This window comes from Artemia sp. Qi Xiang Cuo, chromosome 16 (assembly GCF_049724085.1).
Source record: "Artemia sp. Qi Xiang Cuo chromosome 16, ASM4972408v1, whole genome shotgun sequence".
NCBI classification, from domain to species: Eukaryota; Metazoa; Arthropoda; class Branchiopoda; order Anostraca; family Artemiidae; genus Artemia; species Artemia sp. Qi Xiang Cuo.
Window position 1 is genome coordinate 4,774,893 of NC_142809.1, and position 21,345 is coordinate 4,796,237.

General features: G+C 35.4%; 1 protein-coding gene across 1 annotated transcript in view; it reads left to right on the forward strand.

Moving 5' to 3' along the window:
• Positions 1–13,471: 13,471 nt before the first annotated feature.
• LOC148942494 (peptidyl-alpha-hydroxyglycine alpha-amidating lyase 2-like) overlaps positions 13,472–21,345 on the forward strand; it is a 451,427-nt gene continuing 443,553 nt past the window's right edge. The window contains exon 1 of the mRNA XM_089102123.1: positions 13,472–13,494. The gene's annotated coding sequence lies outside the window, so the exon portion shown is untranslated. The remainder of the gene's footprint in view (positions 13,495–21,345) is intronic.

The following is a 21,345-nucleotide window of genomic DNA, read 5'->3' on the forward strand; positions in this document are numbered from 1 at the left end:
CGGAGAGACAAATATCTCCGTCTTTCTGATCAGTTCTTTTGTGGGAAACATTAAAACTGTAAAAAGGATGAAATCTTTTTAAATTATTGAATAATTTACAAGTAAAATTCGTTTTCTGTGGTATGATGGTCATATGTTCCGGTACTTATGTCTTATTGCCACCAAACGCAAGATCTTATATTACGAACATGAGGAAATAACTGGTTTTCATGGTTTTTATACCAGACAATATTAGCTTCGGCTCGGTGGGAAACTAGATTGTAGCTATATTTTATCTAAATATTTAGTTGCTATTTTGGTTAGGCTAGGTTTGGTTAGGTTAGTTTACCTAACCAAGTTTTTGGTTAGTTTACCTAACCAGTTTTTGGTTAGGTTAGGCTAATTTTGGTTAGACTAGGTTTGGTTAGCATTTAGTATAAGGTGATCTGGGTGGCCCTCACTTCCATAATTTTTTGTTATAGTTTTCATAATTTTGTTGATAAAATTTGTTGTTACAGTTGCAAAATATGTAGTGCTGGGAGCCTGGGCTTCACCCAGGCCCCGTGCAAACAACACCCAGCAGACTTGTATATATTTAAATTTCTAATTACACAATAGTGTAATCAGCGCGTTATTCCTTAGTTTTCAGCTATGAAGTGTGAAATCAGCAATTTCAATTGAATTAAGAAATTCTGGTGTGGGTTCAATTACTCCTTCGTGTCAAGTCACCAAAGAAAAATCCACTTCGCAACCGCTTGTCGAAAAACCATCATTCGGAAACATTTCAAATGTCCAAAATTTTAAGCAATAAATTTTAAAATCCACTCAAAGTTGATGGTTTTCAAATTTTATTGAGAAAACTGCTATTTAAAAATATTATGCAAAATACAGCATAACCAGACACAATATGCAAATTAATTTATATGAAAAAAAAATAATTTTCAAATAATCGTTCGTAGAAATTCATTGGATCAAAAGTTATATATAAAAGTGATTGCTTTATTATAATCTTATTAAGTTAATACAAATAGTTGATAGTTTTTGAAATGCTGAATTGAATTGATTGACAATTGATACCCTGATCTTCATCAATCAGCGTAGACAGTGGTGTTGCCACCACAAATCAAATAAACGTGCGAAAAACTGCCAAAAGATAAGGTTGGTAGTCAAAAGTTTTGTCCATCGAGTAGAAGGGTTTACGTTGAAAAGGAGTCGAAATTTGTTTGAATACATTTTCATTACGCTTTTACGAGTCATACAAAAATTTTGGGGGTGGTTACCTCCCTGGATACGGCCATGCCTTTGACCACTTTTAGAGCAAGTTTACTTATCAAAAGTTTACTTTCGATTGGTAACACTAAACCTTATAAATTGTATATATTAAGAATCAGCATAGCAAGCCAATACTGTGATGTATTAATTGTCATAAAAATGTCTTTCTTTACAGTTTCGGTTGCTATTGGGGTGACTCGCTCCTTACAATTGAACTATTATCATTAACTGTTTGATTTTTTTATACAGAAGATTAGATATTAGGCTACTGATAATTAGATAGATTTCTTCTAAAATTACCAATTAACATCACAAACTTGTGCTTGAAACTTTAAGCTCTTGGTTGTTGTTATATTGAGAAGGAAACAATATAATATTCTGAAAACAAACAACATCCAAAAAAATTTCATACGCTATTCAATCTTTTTGTACCCCCCCCCCCCCCCCTTGGATAAAGATTCTGGCTACGGCTGTTGTCACAGGTTTTTGACAAATTTAACAGGATTTTGGGTAAATTTGTTTGACAGGTCTTAGAAAATTCACTGTAACAACACTGGTTGTGCTGAGGGTTTCCAACTTTTGGATCCATTAATATGTCCCCTATGCATCCAAAAATGTGGCATTTTTAGCTAAAATGTGTCCATTTTTAGCTAAAATCTCAAAACCTAAAGGTTATTTTTTCCAGTTGTACTATTGGCCAAAATACACTTTGCATACATATCATGGTTGCAGTGGCAGCTGCAACCTAATAAAGAGCGAACCACGACCCATAGTAACAAAAAAGTTAAAAAACGCGTTTAGAAAAAAAACTGCCTAGTGAAAAAACTTTCTATCCGACACTGATTCAGGAATGGTAACTATCGTTTCAGTTCGTATTAAAAATAAAAGATTATTGGGAAAAGAAATTTATGGTAATTTCGAAAAAGACCTGATACCGCTCGAAAAAGGCATCAGATCAAAATGAAAAATGTACCATTGGATTCAGCATAGTCGAAAACTTTATTCAGGGAAATTACAGTCCCCAACCTTGAAAAACAAGAAAAATCCCTTTTTTGTATGGGTAGCACTGATCTGTCTCCCTTTTTTTTCTCCTTTTTTTTACAGGGCTAGCCGTTTATCAGAACATCATAGAGAAATGCTTCATGGCTCATTGGAAAATTTTTTCTCACATCTACGTGCTTTTTATAAATTCCACCATCTGCAAGTGCCATATGCCACGAAAATGGCAAATTATGTGCCATTTCTCAAGGGGTGGGGCTAGCGGGCTACAAAAACATCGTAGACGGATGTTTAATAGCCCACATTAAAGATATTTCTCATATCTACGTTTTATTTATAAATTCCACTACCTGCAACTGCCAAATGGCACTAAAAATGGGACTATTGATGCCATGTCCCAAGTGGAAAAGCTAGGGGAGAGTAGACTGCCAGAGCTTCTTAGAGAGATGTTTAATGGCTGATTTGAAAGCTATTGTTCATATTTGCGTGATTTAAATCAGTATTGCAATTCATAATTTCCAAATAGCACAAAAAACAGCACCTTTTGTGCCACTTCTTAAGTTGAAAAGCTTTGAAGTATAAAACGGTACCATTGTAATAATTATGTTCCAAAACCCTTAATTGGAGATTTACAAGAACCCTTCCCGTATACTCCCCCTCCCAGCCCCTCTTAGTAAATCTCATCGGTCTGTTGGGAGAATTTACTATAAACTCTTTAACACGGTCAGAATCAAAAGTCAAAATTCATGTTTAGGAAAAAACTGCCTAGTGGAAACAAATTGCCATCTGACACTGATTGAGGAATGGTAACTTTTATTTTGGTTCGTCTTAAAAGTCAAAGTTTATTGCGAGAAGAAATTTATGATGATTTCAAACAAAAGCCTGAAACCCCTTGAAAATGGCGTAAGATCAAAATGAAAAGTGTACCATTAGAATCACCATGGTCGTAACCCTTATACAGAGAAATTACAGTTCCCCTCCTTGAATAACAAAGAAAATGAGTTTTTCCTTGTTGTAGCACTGATGCGTCTCCCGTTTTTTTTTCCTTTTTTTTCTTTTTTCTAGCAGGGCTAGGGGGCACAATAGACAGAATATCGCAGTAAGCTTATCGCAGATCATTTCTGGTCTTCGTTCTCGTTGCGAACAAAAAGCTCCTCCCACTTATTTCTGCATTAGCGGGAATATTGGTTAGTCTGTTTCTGATTGTTTCAATGCGCTTTGATGGAAACAGACGGAAACAGACTAACCAGTATTCCCGCTAATCTGACTTCGCGTATGTTTATATCTGCAAAAACGTTCTCCGGAGCACTCGCACCCCGGTCCGGGTTTTTATAATGGGTGAGATAGAGAATGATCATACTGGATTATATATGAACTGTGCTAGGGGGTGACCAGAACATCACAGAGAGATGTATAATAGCTCATTCAAACAGAAATTAAATTTGCTAGGGTCCTTTTTAAGTGGCCAAAAAGATCTGAGGGCAATTAGCCCCCCTCCCTGAAGGTCCCCTCCCCCCAAAGTCATCCAATCACAATTTTGAGATAGTCATTTTGTTCAACTTAGTTTGAAGGTCAAATATCTTTGGTTCTGGTGATGATACGAACCTCCATACTCCCTGGCAAAGGGCTGCACACTGTATCGGTATCGAGTGTATTTATATCACGCGTATCGGCGTGAGCGTATTGTTACTGGGCGTATTAGTATTGCTTGTGGCTAGACTCTAGACAGATGTTCAATAGCTCATATAAAAGATATTGCTCATATCTTCGTGAGTGGCGTAAATTCGTCAAAATCCTGAGGTGGGGGGGGGGCAAAGTTGGATCCAATTCTCCCAAATCAAGTGGAAATGATAGTGAAAACGGAAAAATGAGCCCTTTATATTACCATAGAGGCAAAGATATACTAAAGAAAAGTGACCTGTTTCTCCGGATGTATGAATTATGAAGGCTTATCTTAGTTTTGACAAGGTTTTTTTTGCAGAAACGAAATTTCAGCTGGGGAGCGAAATGAGGTCTGGGGGGAGTAAACTTGGGTCTGAAAGAGGCAGTTACACTCCCCTCTGCCCCATATCAAATTACGCCCTTTCTACGCCCTTCCTATAAATTCCTCCATCAGCGATTAACTTAAAAACACACAGAAAATTGGTAGCATTAGTCTACGCCCTATTGAAAGAAAAATTACTGGTACTTATGTATTATACAAACACACTCAAGAAGGGCTGTTAGGTTAATCATAATGAAAGATGCTATAACATGATGAAAATATAATACTTTAGTTTATATAATAATATAATTTGGGGTAAATATTTGCACATTAAGGGGGGGGGGGGGTAATAAAAATCACAGAAAGGGGCTAAAAACCTAATTCAACCTAACCTTACCCCCACCCCCTAATGTGCAAATATATAGCCTAAATTATACAATTCCAATGCATTCTGTCGCTCATCATTTATCCTTGCGGCTATGAAATCGGTTTGCTCAGATCGTACATTCAGCAGCTTCTCGACTGTTTGGTATCATGGTTGCAGCGGTAGCTGCAACCTAGTAAAGAGCGAACCGCAGCCTATAGTGATTAAAAGCTAGAAAAAACTTTAAAACGGTCTTTTTTTCTTCTTTTTTTTTCCAGGCCTAGCAGGTTACTAGAACATCATAGAGAGACGCTTAAGAGCTTATTTAAAAGCTATTTCTCATATGTACGTGGTTTGTGCATTATGACACAAAAAAGGGCACTTTATGCCATTTCTCAAGGGGTGGGGCTAGCCGGTAACCAGAACATCGTAGATAGATTTTTGATAGCTCATATAAAAAAGTATTGCTCATATTTTTGTTCGTTCTATAAATTCCGCCATTTGCAAGTTTCAAATGGTACTAAAAAAGGCGCTTTTTGTGCCATTTCTGAAGTGGAAAAGAGGGGGCTAGTGGCTACAAAAACTTCTTAGAGTGATGTTTAATAGCTCATTTGAAAACTTTTGCTCATATCTACGGGCTTTTATCAATTCTACAATTTATAAGCGAGTTATAGCACTTAAAACAAAAGTTTTTGTGCCACATCTCAAGTGAAAAATCTTGAAAGTATAAAACGGTATAATTGTAATAATTATGATCCAAAACCCTTAACTTAAGGTTCGCAAGAACACCTCCCCCAGGTTTCTCCTCCAGGCCCCCTTAATAAGCTACAGTCCTACAAAGACCAATCTATTGAATTAGATTATTAGAAGCGTGGTTCTCTTAGTATAGCGCTGGACTTCAAATTAGATTATCATGCGTTTGATTCCTCCTTGGATTTCTTATTTTCAATCATGGTTTGTCCCTTCTTATCATTACTTTTTAGATATTCTACTATTTTTGCAAATGTGATACACTCATTTTCCCAAGCATATCCCGGGAAGACCTTTTTTTAAAGCTATTACTCATATCTACATGCTTTTTATCAATTTTACCATCTATAGGTGCATTATAGCACTAAAAACGGTACTTTTGGTGCCACTTCTTGAGTAGAAGAGTTTGGAAGCATAAGACGGTACCATTGCATCAATTATGGTCCAAAATCCTTAACTGGAGGTTTATAAGAACCCCTCATATATGTTCCCCCCTCAGAACCCCCTGTGTAATTTTCACAAATCTTCTACTCATCTTAAAAGTAAAAGATTATTGCGAAAACAAAATTAACTAAAACAAAAAACTTTTCAAATAAAAATCTACCAAAAATTAAGCTTGAATGCTCAACACTTTTGAATTAAACCTTCAAACTTCCCTCTGCGATGAAGCCTGTGGGCTAGTTCTAATGGCGGTAATTGGGGGAAGAGACGTCGTTGCCCCTTATTTTTTGCTCCTGCTAAGGTTTTGAAATACATCTTTTTTTTTGTTATTTCATTGAGAAAGGCACTTTTTCATTTGAAAAAAAGAATGGGTGCAAAAACGGAAAGTGTACTTTATGGGAATGTGCTATCAAGTCAAATTTATAAAAAGTGACTAGGCATAAATATAAGCTTCTAAATGCGCCCTTAAACAGCTTCATAAGTTTTCAACTGAAACTCAGGAATGACATTAAAACTTAAAACGAACAGAAATTAATCCGTATAAATAAAAAAGATCATGGCAGGGTTGTTTCTACATTAAATTTGAATAAAAAACGAGCAAAGATTAATCTAAAAAAAAACTAAGTTTTTCCTAGGGAAGTAAAGAGCGAAGTTGAAACTTAAAACGGACAAAAATTATTGCTTCGCAGTCTATCTAATATACATCAATCAAAATAGTACAAATAAGCCAACTAATTATGTTTCCCTGTGTTTCTAGGATTATAGAAAACTAGGGCTTTACTGAACACACAAAATAATATAGGAGTTTTGGTATAGTAAAAGGAAACCAATTAAGGACACTTTTACAGAATAAAACTATTATCAATCCCTTTTAAGATAAATAAAAATTCAGTTTAGGATTGTTGCTTTATTTTTTTTTCTCGTTTAATTTGGTATCACTTCTGTACGATGGCTCATTTCAATGCCGTGCTGTCGCTTTGGTTTTAACTTATAATCCTAGAAACACAGGGAAACATAATTATTTGGTTTATTTGTAATAATTTGATTGATATATATTAGATTGGCTGTGAAGCAATAATTTTTGTCCGTTCTAAGTTTCAACTTCACTCTTTACCTCCCTTGGAAAAACTTTGTTTTTTTTAGATTAATCTCTTTCAAAGTGGTCAGTTAAAATCAAATGTACGGGAAAGGAAAAAATCCATGTGAAAAATTCATACAGAATGACTAAGTAATGACTAAGAATGACTATGAATGACAAAACTCAAATAAACATGTAAATCCCTTTCTTTGGAGAAAATCCATACTTACGACATATCTGGGAAATCCTGCATTCCATAAAAAAACGAGAAAAAAAGAGGGAAAGCACTACTTTGGTGAAGCGGGACATTTTTTTAACCAAAATATCTATCCAGTTGTGGAATGTTTTTTTTATATCATAAATTTACAAAACGTGTCCATTTTTTCCCCTTTCATGTCCAAAATTCCGAAAATGTATCACTTTTTTACCCTGACGTTTCGTTCACCCTTTGTTTTCGATACACTTGATAGTTTTGATAGCAACGCTTCACACAGATACAAGGGCAACCGTAGTCACACTAGCCTTGGAATTTAGTCTTGCAAATACCACCCTGTTTAACTCGATCCCGCTTCTCAGTGCCACTGGGTTTCACACTTAAGAAATGTGTTATTATCCAAAAATAACCTTCTTGTTATAAACTTCGATTTTTTTTTTTATAATGCTTTGAACGGAGGTAGCTCTTGTCGGATTTTCGGTGGATTCTCCAATACTCTTCTTCATGAAATCATGGGCCACCTTTACAAATTTAAAGGTGACCTTCAAATCCATACCACTCCCACTTCCGAGCTTAAAATAAAACAGAAAGTTACTATGAATTGTCCCATTTTCGTCTCTATAGTTCTCCTGTCTTCGTATTTTTTTTTAGCTTGCCTTGCTCTCACCAAATTATTGTGCCGCCCTTTTCGGGAGAAAGTCCTGCGTATTTATCACGTTCAAATATTTTTTTTTTCATGATTTTGATCAGGAAGATTATTGAACGATGAATTTGAAGTCAGTATCATTGCTTTCAAGCCGTCATAGTGTCAATTCTTTAAAGACAAGCTTCATTTACTCTCAGCGTGTGCCCGGATGATCTCCGTTCCAAGCTTTCCTATATTTTGGTATGCTTTTGGAATGAACCCTGATATTCTATCTTTTCCTTTTTTTGCCAGTTTCTATCTTTTTCCCCTCATTTCGTCAAACAGGACGTAGTTTCTATGTTGAATATTATTGGAGATCCCTGAGGGTGTCATTCATGTTTGTCTTGTTTTTAAGATTGGAAACCAGCTTGAATTTCATCGATAAGATTGATTTATCTATCTTTATTAAATTTAGACATTAATCAAATATCTAAACCTATTTGTATTAAAACAAAAATTTTCTGACATAGAGCATATTATTTTGTTTCGAAATTATCTTCAACTCATTATAAAATAGTTTTGGGTTAGTGGACTATACAAGGAATTTGACAGTTTGAAAAAAAGTATGCACTAGCAATTCACAGAATTGTAAAGGTAAGCAAGGGTTTTCTTAGATTTTTTTTCACGGTACAAGCAAAGTATTTGTCATAATCTTTAATATTTTATTAAATCTTAGCAAAACTAAAGTAATTTATATGTCTTCAGTAATTTTTTTCATGAAAACATAAGAAGAAGGTGTTTTTCACAATCTGAAGGTGGTAATTTTGCTATCCCCCCTCAGTTCTCTGAGTCGGGCTCTCTGAGAATAAAAGACCTAATTTGATGTTTGGACTAATCAAAGTACAATTAGAAATAAAAATAGAAGCAAAATATAACTAACGTCTTTATTTAGGCTGTTATAATGAACCTTATGGCTTTATCTGGGTAGCGCTAACTGACAGGCTTGCCAACTGCTGACGTCGAAAAAGAGTGCAAATCAAGGCAAAAGAGAGTGATTTTTGCTCAAAAAGAGTGCAGGTGGAAAAAATTGCATGCGCATGGTTGTCGCTTCTTGCGCATCAATTCTGAGGCATAAAGTGAATGAAAACTAACAACCAAAAAGAGTGATTTTCACTCTTTCGCAACCTCTCTGAGGCGAAAAAGAGGGCATGTAAAACGAAATGTGTACAAGTTGGCAACCCTGCTCACTTGAATTAATTTTGTTTTCTCAGATCCCAAAATGAGTTTCCTCTGTTGCCAGTTACCTGCAATCGTTTCTTAGTCCTTTGAAAATCACTCATCTGTTCGCATTTTTGACTTTCCAGGCTCTTCTGTATAATTCTTCTGAAATTTGAGACAATTTATTGCCAAAAAAATTAGCAAGCTCCATATTTGTTGATCGTTTATTTCTTATGTTTATGTATGTTTATTTCTTCATCATGACTGTGTTTTTCCTCATCAGGATAATGCTGAAAGGCCCAAATGAGATTGAGTGTTAAAAATATTCTTTTCTTTGTTGTTTTCTTCCTTTATTGCAGTTTTTTTATATATAGAGTTTTTTGAGATTTACAATGGCCACATATGATCTGTAACGGTGCGTAAAATTATTAAAATGTTTCTTAGTTCTTGCAGGTATATTACTTAAACCAAGAACAATAATTGTTATCGTACAGCAATTTGACATTCAGATAGTATGTGATCAGATTAAAAATGCTTCTTGACTACTAAGGTCCCTGTGTCGGCCCTACAGTGTGTTGCTACAGCAAGGCTTGATCTCTGGGGGTCGTATTACAAAGCCAAGGTAAATCCCACTGCGCTACCACAGGTTTTTTTTTCTTCTTTTTTTTAATTTCTGATTTTTTTAATCATGCCCAGGCCTAACCAAAATATGGTCTGGGCTTCTGGCCCCATATCCCTAGATTTCTTGTTGCTCATTGTATATGTCAATAACTGTAAATTAGTCAGTAGTATCCCGGTTTTTTAGTTTTCCTGCTTAAGAATTGAAATTTTAGATTGTAGATACAATTTTTGGCAATTTTTAGTCAAAAAATTTCGATGGAAAGTAGTTGTGTTGAACAAGTCCTTAACAACATTTTTAACTAAAGAATTTCAGATGGACGAAAAAGAATATTATTGTTCATATAAATTGAAATCCTGCCTGGCTTATGGTATTCTACATGGCTGAAGCCGTCGTATTTCTGCAATAGGGCTCTGCTATGTCTAAAAACATACTTCCTAAAAATAAATATGATAAATAATAAAATGATAAAACACCTAAAAAAAGGAATAATATTGCCAATAAATTAATATCTATAACGCATTGTTTATGACAGTTGTTTAAAATCCACAAATTCAAGAGTCTGATATTCAAAAGTTTTTTTTCTCAACTTTGGAATAATTCCCGAGTAATACTCAGCCCACATTGTAACAACACGTGTGGAAAGAGAGGAGAGAGACAGGGGATGCGGCACACGACTCTAGGTCCAATCCAGTGGTGCGGATCTCTGGTTCATTGGCTTGGCCACCCAGGGGGGGGGGTGTAAAACCATCCTGTGCTTTTGTATATTCTCCCTGTTTACCATCTCCAGAATTCTCAAAGTGCCCATTTAGAACTGAGTCGACTCTAGCTGAGCTTAGTAGTCACGCCGCTGACCCTCGTTCGACTACATGACCATCTTTGCACGATTATAGTGCCAATTATTTATCCTGTTTGAGATTTGTCAATTGGAAGATTTTTCAACAAGAAGAAAGTTTATTTTCCCCTCAGAGGAGAACTTTAAGGTACATTTTTTTTTTTTTTTTATTAGAAAAATGGAAGATTGAATCAGCAGTTCTGCAATCTGTAAGATGAATCTATAAATTTATTTACCACATAATGACGGTGGTGTCAATTCACGAAAATGTAGAACAATGGTGGGGGGGGGGGGGCAAAATGTATTATTCAAAATCTAGGCGGGATCTTTTTTTTCCAAGAATATACCAAAACTAGGAATTGTCAATGAAAGTACCAAAAAACAGACATTTTCCAAGATTAAAAGGGTGGGGAATCAAGGGGTGAATTCCCACCCCATCCTTCCTTTGAATTGGACAATACTACATGGTATTAGTGTGCAATTGTTGGGAAAAAGTGTGAATATAAACGCTTTAAACAAATTTCTTGTCTTTTAACTTTCTACTGTCGTTGAAAAAGTCTAACTGTTACAATCAAGAAATAACGCACACCATAGTGTGACTATAAAACTGATCGGGCATATCATGCACGAAGAAGCAATATAGAGTAGGCTACATATTTCTTTCCTAAATCCTCGCATAACAAATACTAAAACATATTATTTGTTTTTAGTCAAAATATTTCCCCAGAACGATCATAGATAGAAAGCAATGAACAGATTATGAAAATGACATTATTGTGTTCACTATTATTCAATTTGTTTACGTGGCTTATACATGAATTTTCCACATTTTACTTTGTTCTAAATATGTTTTTAATTATCGTAACAGATTGTTAATATTAAGGGAATATGCGAAAACTGCCATCTATTTTAAAATTTTATTTAATTTATTCAAACTAACGGATAGTTTGACTACCAAGGAAAAAATACTAGTTTCTGTTCTGTGTGGTTGATTTTACAGTTGGTTTACAGTTTTTGAAGTTAGCTCAAATTTTTCTTCAAATCATTTTAGTTTTTTTTATCAAATTATTCACGTAATAAGGCTTAGTTATAGAGAGCAGCAGTGAGAAATTTGACGACTTTCAGCTCTATTATTGATTAAATAAAAAAAACAAGTTTTTTAAACTGAAAGTAAGGAGCGACATTAAAACTTAAAACGAACAGAAATTATTCCGTATATGAAAGGGGCTGTCCCCTCCACACCGCCGCACACTTTACGCTAAAGTTTTTTTTTGCTTAAAAAAATAACGTTGTTAGAAAGAGACAAAATTTAGCGTAAAGAGCGAGGCGCTGATGAGGGGACAACCCCTTTCATATACGGAATAATTTCTGTTCGTTTTAAGTTTTAATGTCGCTCCTTACTTTCAGTTTAAAAAACTTGTTTTTTTTATTTAATTTCTGATCGTTTTTTAGTTAATGCAGCTTTTATTTTGGCTCGCAGTCATTGAATAAGTAAACAAAATTTGCATAAAATTTTTACTTTTCTTTTGCTAAATGGCTGTCTCTAAATTTGGGTTCTGACGTAATTTACAAATTAACTTACGTAACGAACTTCTCTATTCGTATATTTTTCTTCTGGCAAAAAATACAAAGTTGAAGATTTTTGCAGATATGAGCTTGAAACCTAGGTTATAGGGTTTTCTGATACGCTGAATCTGACGGTGTGATTTTCATTAAAAATTTTTCACTTTTGGGGGATGTTTCCCCCCTCTTGAAAAAATCAGGTGTTTTCTGAGGCTTGTAGCCTTTGATGAGTAATACTAAACTTAATAAAATTCATATATTTAGAATCAGCATTATAAGCCCATTCTTTTGATACATTTATTGACATCAAAGTTCTGTTTTTAAAAGTTTCGCTTACTATTGAGCCGTATCGCTTGTTTTTTTTTATTGTTTTTTTTTATTACGTGTATGTTATTACGTATATGAGGGGGTTCTCCCCGTAGTCAATACCACGCTCTTTACGTTAAAAGTTAAAAAAAATTTAATTCAAAAACCCCAGAATCAAAAAGGCCGTTTAATTAGAATAGATAGCTCTTTTGAAAGCACTAAAAAAAACTGTTGCGTAAAGAGTGAAGTTTTGACTTGGGGGAGAACCCCCTCATATACGTAATAATTTATGTTCATTTTAAGTTCTAATGTTGCTTATTACTTTCAGTTGAAAGTACTTGTTTTTTTTAAATTTAATTTTCTGATCGTTTTTTAAATAATGCTTGGAAATCCGGCGCCCCCTTCATAGAAATGTCCCTAACCCCAAAGAAACATCCTCCACGGAAAGAGTCTCCCGAGTCACCCCCTCCTCCAGCTCCCCTCCCCCGCCCCCCCCCCCCACCAGAAAAATTCTTCCTGAAAATGTCTGTATACTTCCCAATAACCAATACAATAGGTAAGCAATGGGCAAAGTTCATAAATTGCAGCCCTTTCCCTGGGAACTGTGGGGGATTAAGTCATCGTAAAAGACATATTTATTAGGTTTTCGACTATGCTAAACACCATGGCTATCTCAAAATTTTAATTGGGTGACTTTGAGAAAAAATGAGCGTGGGAGGGGGCCTAGTTGCTCTCTATTTTTTTTGGTCACTTAAAAAGGGAACTAGAACTTACAATTTCCGTTCAAATGAGCCTTCTTACGATATTCTAGGACCATCGGGTCAATACAATTACCCCTGGGAAAAAAAAAAATAAATAAATAAACACGCACCCGTGATCTTTCTTCTGGTAAAAAATGCAAAATTCTACATTTTTGTAGATAGGAGCTTGAAACTTCTGCAGTAGGGTTATCTGATACGCTGAATATGATGGTGTGAATTTCATTAAGGTTCTATATCTTTTAGGGGGTCTTCCCCCCTTTTTTCGAAAAGGAGCCAAATTTTCTCAGGCGCGTAACTTTTGATGGGTAAGATTAAACTTGATGAAACTTATATTTTTGATATCAGAATTAAAATCTGATTCTTTTGATGTATCTATTGGTACCAAAATTCCGGTTTTTAGAGTTTCGGTTACCATTGAGCCGGGTCGCTCCTTACTTACAGTTCGTTACCACGAACTGTTTGATTAAGGAGATTCCAGCTAAATAGGTAAGACATAGAGTGTTTAAATTTTGATTGTTGCCTTTCAGAGCTGCCTCGTATTAAAACAGGAAATCCTATCATGAAGGAATTTATGTGCGTGGAGAAGGGGGGGGGGATTTATATAATGGATGATTCAGTGGGTTGAAAACATTAAAGAAAATTTGAAGTTATTATGAAAAATCATACAAAGAAAAAGAAATTAGGGGGGGGGGAAGGGGCTTGGGTGTAAAGAAATATCTGGTTCCCCAACTCTGAAACACGTAAATCATGATTTTAGCTTGGAAAAATGCATTGTGCCCTTATTTCTGCTTTCCATTAAGTCAGTTCACAGCTTGGCATAAGCTCACTTTACTGTGAGCCAGGACTCAAAACTTTTTCGAACCGTGTGTCTTATTTGTTTCCTATTTTAATACAGCTCACATTCAAGTAATATTCAATCGGGGGGAGGGAGCGTTCTATACTACGGTTATGTCACCTACGCTATTAAGCACACAAGTTGAATTTTCTTTTTAATTAGGGAAAGGTAGTCGTGGTTGGGTTTACGTAATTGATATGTAATTGAACAGATCTGTTCAGAGCTTTTCTCTTTACTCAATTCAATAGCCTAAAGTTATAATTTACTTTAAAACTGTTCTGATTACATTTTGCGAGTCTTTTTGTCTTTTGCCATTGAATAATCAAAAACGTTCATAGTCCAGTAACCGGGCTGAACAAAAGCATTACGAGGCCTAAGAGATCTGAAAAAAAAATGGATGAAATTTCCGAGTAACTGAACATTGAGAAAGCTCAAAAGTATACCTACATTTTGAGTTAGAACTTCGTCCTGAATCCAGATATAACATTTGTTTGCACCGCAAATGGACACCTCGCTCCTAAAGTTCAATATACATCTTGAAATGTATATATGTACTGATTTTCAATTGTTTAGATGTACCGTTAAATAAATTTGAAGAACATAATGACGTATGAAATTCATTGCATATATACAATTCAGGATATATATGATCATTAGGGGGCTGGGGGTAAAGTTTAAATGAAAACAAAATGATTTTTTTTTTAATTAAGGCTGAAATTTGAGTTCTAACGATATGTGTTGTTTACTGTCAATCAGAAAATATACCAAAGAATTTGGTTCAATTGAAACGTTTGTTTTTTTCAAGACTTTTCAGTAAATTAGGGCTCCCTTGATTGAATAGCTTACGGATCTTACTTTCAAGGTTTTAAAGAAATTGTCAATCTTTTTTCAGATGATCCAATAAGACTTTTTTCCAAAAATGATATTACGAGTCTCCTTGCCTTGATAAAATACTCCCTGAAATCTAACGGAATCCCCCATGTTAAAAGTACGCTAAATCTTGAGAGCCTTGTTGAATATAATATCTCTAGACTTACCTCTCTACCTCACCGTGAATGGATTCGAAGCTCCACTTCGGCTATTAGTTTGGAAACCGTTAGCCGAATTGGAGACAGAAATTCTGCCTCTATACGTCTTCTTTCTAAACATTAAACCTGAAGCCACTTGTCTCTTCCCTCCCCCCCCCCAATACTACCAAAGTTCAAGCTTAATCCCTACTTATGGTTTCCGAGATGTCACACTGATATGATATTTTGATAACCTGGATATACATTTTTTTTAGATATACCTCCCTCTCCCCATTTAAAATTCGTTATCCAATTGGCCTCCCAAAAACCCTGATAATTTGAACTCAATTGCTACAGCTGCTCCCGAGACAATGTAGATACAATATTTTGATAACCTAGGTAGCCTACAAGGGTTTTATTCCTTCTACATCACTATTATACCAGAAACAGATTCTAGTTTAACAGGGCCTCATAATACCAAAAAGTTTAAAATGATTGGAAAACAAAATCCTTAGGTTCTTTCCTTCTGCCCACTCCCTCATCGTCTAGGTTTGAATTCCATCTGACCCTACATCTCCCTCCATAAACAGTTCCATAAAAGTTTCAGTATCATTAGTCTCAGTAATCCAAAGGAGTTGCAGGTGAACTGTTTGATAAACTGATATCAAGCACTCTCTTTTGATTTCCCTTGCTACGTCACCGTGAATAGACTAAAGGCCCTATCATGGATTATAGAGCAAAATGTTTAGGCCCCCTACCTCTGACCCCTCCACCCAAGTCAATACTTGAAGGCCCGTTGGCCTCCCTAACACTCTCTGAAAGTTTAAACTTGTTACCACAAGCTATTCCAGTATAATTGCAGATATGCTTTTTTGATAGCTCTTAACAAAATATTTTCATAACAAGATATTCTTTTTATGCTGGAGATGTATAACGGGAGGAATAGTGTCTCATTAAGCTGTAAGACAATCAAAACTAAAAATAGTAAAATTAATTCAAGGCTAAAATTAAAAAAGAAAAAAAATAATCATAAGTAAAAAAAATAATAATAAAGGTAAGCAATTAAGCAATTTAAATTCGTACAAAAATATGGAATAAAAATTCTGAAAATAATAACACACATGATGTTTAAGAGGCCTATGAATCCTATAGCTATTTTTTGTAACATAAATATACAAAATATCAGCGTAATTGTACCCTCTTCACTTTGGATCTGGGTATTATCAAACAGTTCGTGGTAACGAACTGTAAGTAAGGAGCGACCCGGCTCAATGGTAACCGAAACTAGAAAACCGAATTTTGATACCAATAGTTGCATCAAAAGAATCAGATATTAATACTGATTTCAAACATATAACTTTCATCAAGTTTAGTCCTACCTATTAAAAGTTACGCGCCTGAGAAAATTTGGCTGATTTGCGATAAAAGGGGGAAAGACCCCCTAAAAGCTATAGAACCTTAATGAAAATCACACCATCATATTTAGTGTATCAGAGAACCCTATTGCGGAGGTTTCAAGCTCATATCTGGTGGAATTTTGCATTTTTTGCCAGAAGAAAGATCACGGATGCGTGTGTATTTGTGTGTTTGTTTGTTTGTTTGTTTTGTTTTTTGTTTTTTTCCCAGGGGTGATCGTATCAAGCCAGTGGTCCTAAAATATCAGGAGAGGGCTCATTTGAAAGGAAAAAAATATAGTGCCGTTTTTAAGTGACCAAATAAATGGGAGGGCAACTAGGCCCCCTCCCACGCTCATTTTTTTCGAAAGTCACCCTATCAAAATTGTGAGATAGCCATTTTGTTTAGCATGGTCGAAAATATAATAAATATGTCTTTTAGGATGACTTAATCCCCCGAAGTCCCCGGGGGGACGGCAGAAAGCTATGAACTTTACCCAATGTTAACATATAGTATTGGTTATTGGGAAGTATACAGACGTTTTCAGAGGGGATTTTTTCTGGTAGTGGGGGGGAGTGGTTCGGGGGTTATGTGGGAGGATCTTACCATGAACAAAGTTTTCATGGGAGAAGGGACATTGCTATGAGTAGTATCCATATATAAGATTGAAACAGTACATGAAATGGTACAAGATAATAGTGTATACAATATGAACGGTACATGATTTGGGAAAAAAAAAAAAACCATGCCTTTGACACTGTATTTAGACATGCACATTTTACAAAGCTGGCATGTTTTTTTTGTTATTGAAAAGAATTGCACAATGAATGTACCGTTTGACGTAGACATTTTTTCGGAGCAAAACAGAGACATTAGAGGTTGTTCAATATACGATAAATTGATTGGTGATTGGGATTTGAATAAAAGGAATGGTTTTCACTACAATTCATATTGGTAAGAAAGTTGAATTCAAAGAGAATAGTTTATTTGAGAGGATATTAGTAGAGAAAAATGAGTTGTGCATTTACATTATTGGAAATTATTGATGTAGCTGGTATTAGCAGCAACTTTATACAAGTGAACAATGTAGGCGTGAAAATAATCAGTGGCTGTAGACTATGTCTCGAACGGGATGATATGTATGCTCGAAGCGACATATCACTACTCAAATTTAAATAGCGAGAGAAACTATGTTTTGCTGGAAAAGGGAATATTCTCCATATAAATAATTTTCGGTCAGCATTAGATGTCCTATCGAAATATATTGATGAGAACAAAATGCATCAGTGAATATTATTATTGTAATTATATTCAATAAAACTGTTTCTAAATCAATGATTTTTTTTTCTATAGTAGACAAGCGTATATTTTTTAGGTTTAAAAATTTCTAGTTAGTCTGTAGTTGGTGATGAGAGTGTTAGGACTCTAAAAATGGATAGATTTGAAAAAAAGCGAAACATGGGGAATCTAGTTCTTATGGAAAAACATTTGATTCTAGATGAAGATTTTCTAGAGCTGTCTATTCAAAGAAAGATGTTTTCTCGGGGAATGCTTATCGATATAATGAGAACTAATTCTCCATCATTAGACTATTGTATGAAGCTTCTACATCGTGGTCCAAATGCATTTACACAATTTATTGATATATTGATCACGACACGGCAAAATGATATTGTATATATGATTTTAAACACTATTTTAGAGATTTACGACTTCTTTTCTCATGAGAAAGATTGTGTACAACGATGATGTACTCCTCTCTCTCTATCCGAGACAATTATTTGCTGTTGCTAGCTCAGTTTCATTGTGGTAGTGAGAGTATCAACACATGAAAAAATGCCCCTTATATGTCCGCTATTTGTGTACACACTGGGCAGATGGTCATCATTAGAGACTTGTACAATGATTGATGAGTATGATGAAAAGTGTAGATTATGCAACCCGTGTAATTTGTATAGAGGATGTGCTATACAAATTAAAGGTTGTAATTCCTGTCTTGAAAAGGTGTGTGACTCTCTTCCTAGAGGGCAACTATGCTCCAATTGTCACTATGATAAATGTAATCAGTGGGAGAATACATATCCCTGTATGATTGGAAAGAATCCTAAGTGTGATTTTAGTTTATTTCTACTAGATTGGTATCTTTGTGGTTTTAGATTTTTCTGGGAGTAGGAGCCGGGTCAGCGATTCAACTGTTGGAACAATAAAAGAATATGGTTTCTACGTCATCGTTGTGAAGACAATGGGTGTTATGATAATAAGCCCACTGATTTTTATTTGGCTGTGACGGAGTGTAATTTGACACTTGAGGACACTGTTTGTGAAATTGCTTCAAATAAGCAAAGTGAAACATGTGAATTTTATAGAATGAATGAGAATAGTATCATTGACTATACAAAGAGATATGACAAGAGTGAAGTTACACTCTACTGTAGAAAATGTGACCCTGACATTGCAGTGCATCAGGATCAGTACACTGTGAATTTAGATAATCTACCCGCACTAGTTGTTGTCGACAAATACCTATACCTAGTAGAAGATGAAATCTAAAAAGTAGAAAAGTCGTTTTATCATGTATATAAATTTTTATCATTTATTAATAAACAATTTAACACACGCATTTTTAGAACATTTTATTTGTAGGGCACTAAAATCAATATTAAATACGCTTGTAAGTATATTTTCCACTAGAAAGTCGTTCAATCGAGGTAAGTCAACGTAGTTGTCGAGAAACTGCTTGTAGGTATAGCCACGACATTTGAACATGAAAAAGAGTAGTGCATGAAAGCCACATGTCTTAGTCGTTAAATCCTGTACTCTTCGTTGATTTTGAATAATGATTTTCCCACTGCTTTCAATAAAGTTGCTGATGTATGGCGTGTAGAATTTATAAGATAGGCCAAGAGGATCAAAAAATTCAATATTCTTCGCTGTTTGAAAGATGCACAGCCAATGGCCGGTCTTCAAAGTCGATGGACGGCTATTAACAATGTTTAAGGTATTGTTAACGCTTAGAATTTTTTCAATGAAGTCCGAAGGTATGCAATAGGACTTGTACTGGGACATGTATGGATCCATACTAAATACATTAATTATTTGGTTTGTGTTCATGGTGTTAGGTCTAGTAGAACACTGCCGTCGGGTGTGATTTCCCAAAAGGTTTCAAATTGACTCAGTGATGTTAGCGTGATACTCTCAGTCAAAGCATCGGCAAATGTACACTCTAAACGTACATTCTCTGTTCATACTATGCTCATATCCTGAGTCCCCGACAAGTCCAAAACAATTACCCCATGATTTTTGGAAAACATTGAATCGGTTATTCAATTTTCAGATAGTTGAGAGTCATGATCTAGGGATTGCATGGTCAACTCGTACAGAGTTCATGAGGATTTTGTATCAAAAGATAGAGTGTACAGTGGAATACCATTCACTTTGCACACAAGGCTAGATAGACCGAAAAAATTAAAATCATGGGGGGATTCAGTCCAGGATCCAATGGCACTGCCACTCTTCACAAAGGCCAAAGCCAATTTTGATGGGATTTCTCTATTGATAAATGATGAATCGCTATAGATACGAGTGCCGGTGGCAATGTGACGTTGAATGGTGATCGTATGGGGAAAAAGAAGTTTAATGTTGTTACCATTGGCTCTGAGCTTTTTCACTACCAGTGAAACACAGCTCATAACTTATTTTTTTCGGACGTGGAGAATGGCCGATGGGATGATGACATTTGCATCGGGTGCTGCTGGTAGTGTTTTTCTCAAAATGAAATTTGATGGAGCCAGCTGGAGCTTTAAGTCAATCTTGACATTGGGGGTTGGCCATTGAAATATATTGAATATCACATGATTTAATTTTCCAACCAGATGATACTCCTGGGTCACTGCAGTAGTCAACTCACCGTCAGTATCAACACTTGCTCGATATTCATAGCCTGTCCTCATGTGTATTCATAGTATGACTGTCCTATCAACTCCTTGTATGCCTTTGGTGTCATCATCATAAATTGTATGTAGTTTGCATAGTTGGATAAATTATTGCTAGTGCTCAACAATGCTCCATTAATAAATACATTAAGTTGTTTGAATAGGTTGTGTAGAATACAGTTCTCGTAGGAGAGACCATTGCCAGCATTTTGAGTTGTATCATCTGGCTTTTTCTTCACCGCAACATTTAAATCAATAAATGTTGATGACAAATCAATGAAATAGTCTTCATTGGCAAATATTTGAAAGAGTTTATTTTCCGAGAGAGGTTGTTGGGGGTGAAATTGTTCATAGTAGCCATACTTGACACTGACATCAAAATTTTCAGCATTGAATAGATTCAATGAGGAACTGATTGATGGATGTGATTCCTTGTGGGGGAGATAAGTCATCTTAAGAGAAGAAATCCTTCTTTGATCTAACAATATTTTTCTTTTTCTTCTGCTTATTGGCCTTCGTTGTTTTATTTCTCAAAGTCCTTGTTGATGTCCTTTGCTTCCTGCCTGGGTGGAGACTGATGAGCGAATGACTTGACCACATCCTTTTCAATCCCTCCCCATTTTGTCGAGATTTTAATTGCTCACCAACGGCTCTTGCTGAAGATCTAATATTTTCCTTAACACTCTCCTTGAAATTCTTGCCCAATCCCCAGTCCTGTAGCATTGAGGCAGCAAAATTTTATGCAGCAGGTACAAGATATTTTCTGGCAAGGGGTAGTGCAGAACGAAATAGCCTAGCAAACCATCTACCAAGACCATAGCCAGACATTGTAGTACGCCCCTTGTAGTAGTCCAATCCATTGCCTGTTTGACGTGGACTCAAAGCACCAACATAGCAATCAATATCGGGACAGACAAAGGGAATTCTTCTATTGTTCATTTTAGGTGATTGTGCTCTCACCAAAAATGGGTCGAAAATGACATGTAATCACTGCTAAGCCTTTTGTTATTGCTACAGGATCACCCAATTCACTTCTTAGTGTTAACTGACAGAGTTCCAAATATGAAGTGTTTACAGGAACATACTGAAGATGTATTATATTATAGTGATAAACAAGTTCATGAGTTGTTTTTCGTTCTAGAACACGTAGGAGGGGGACATTTGAATT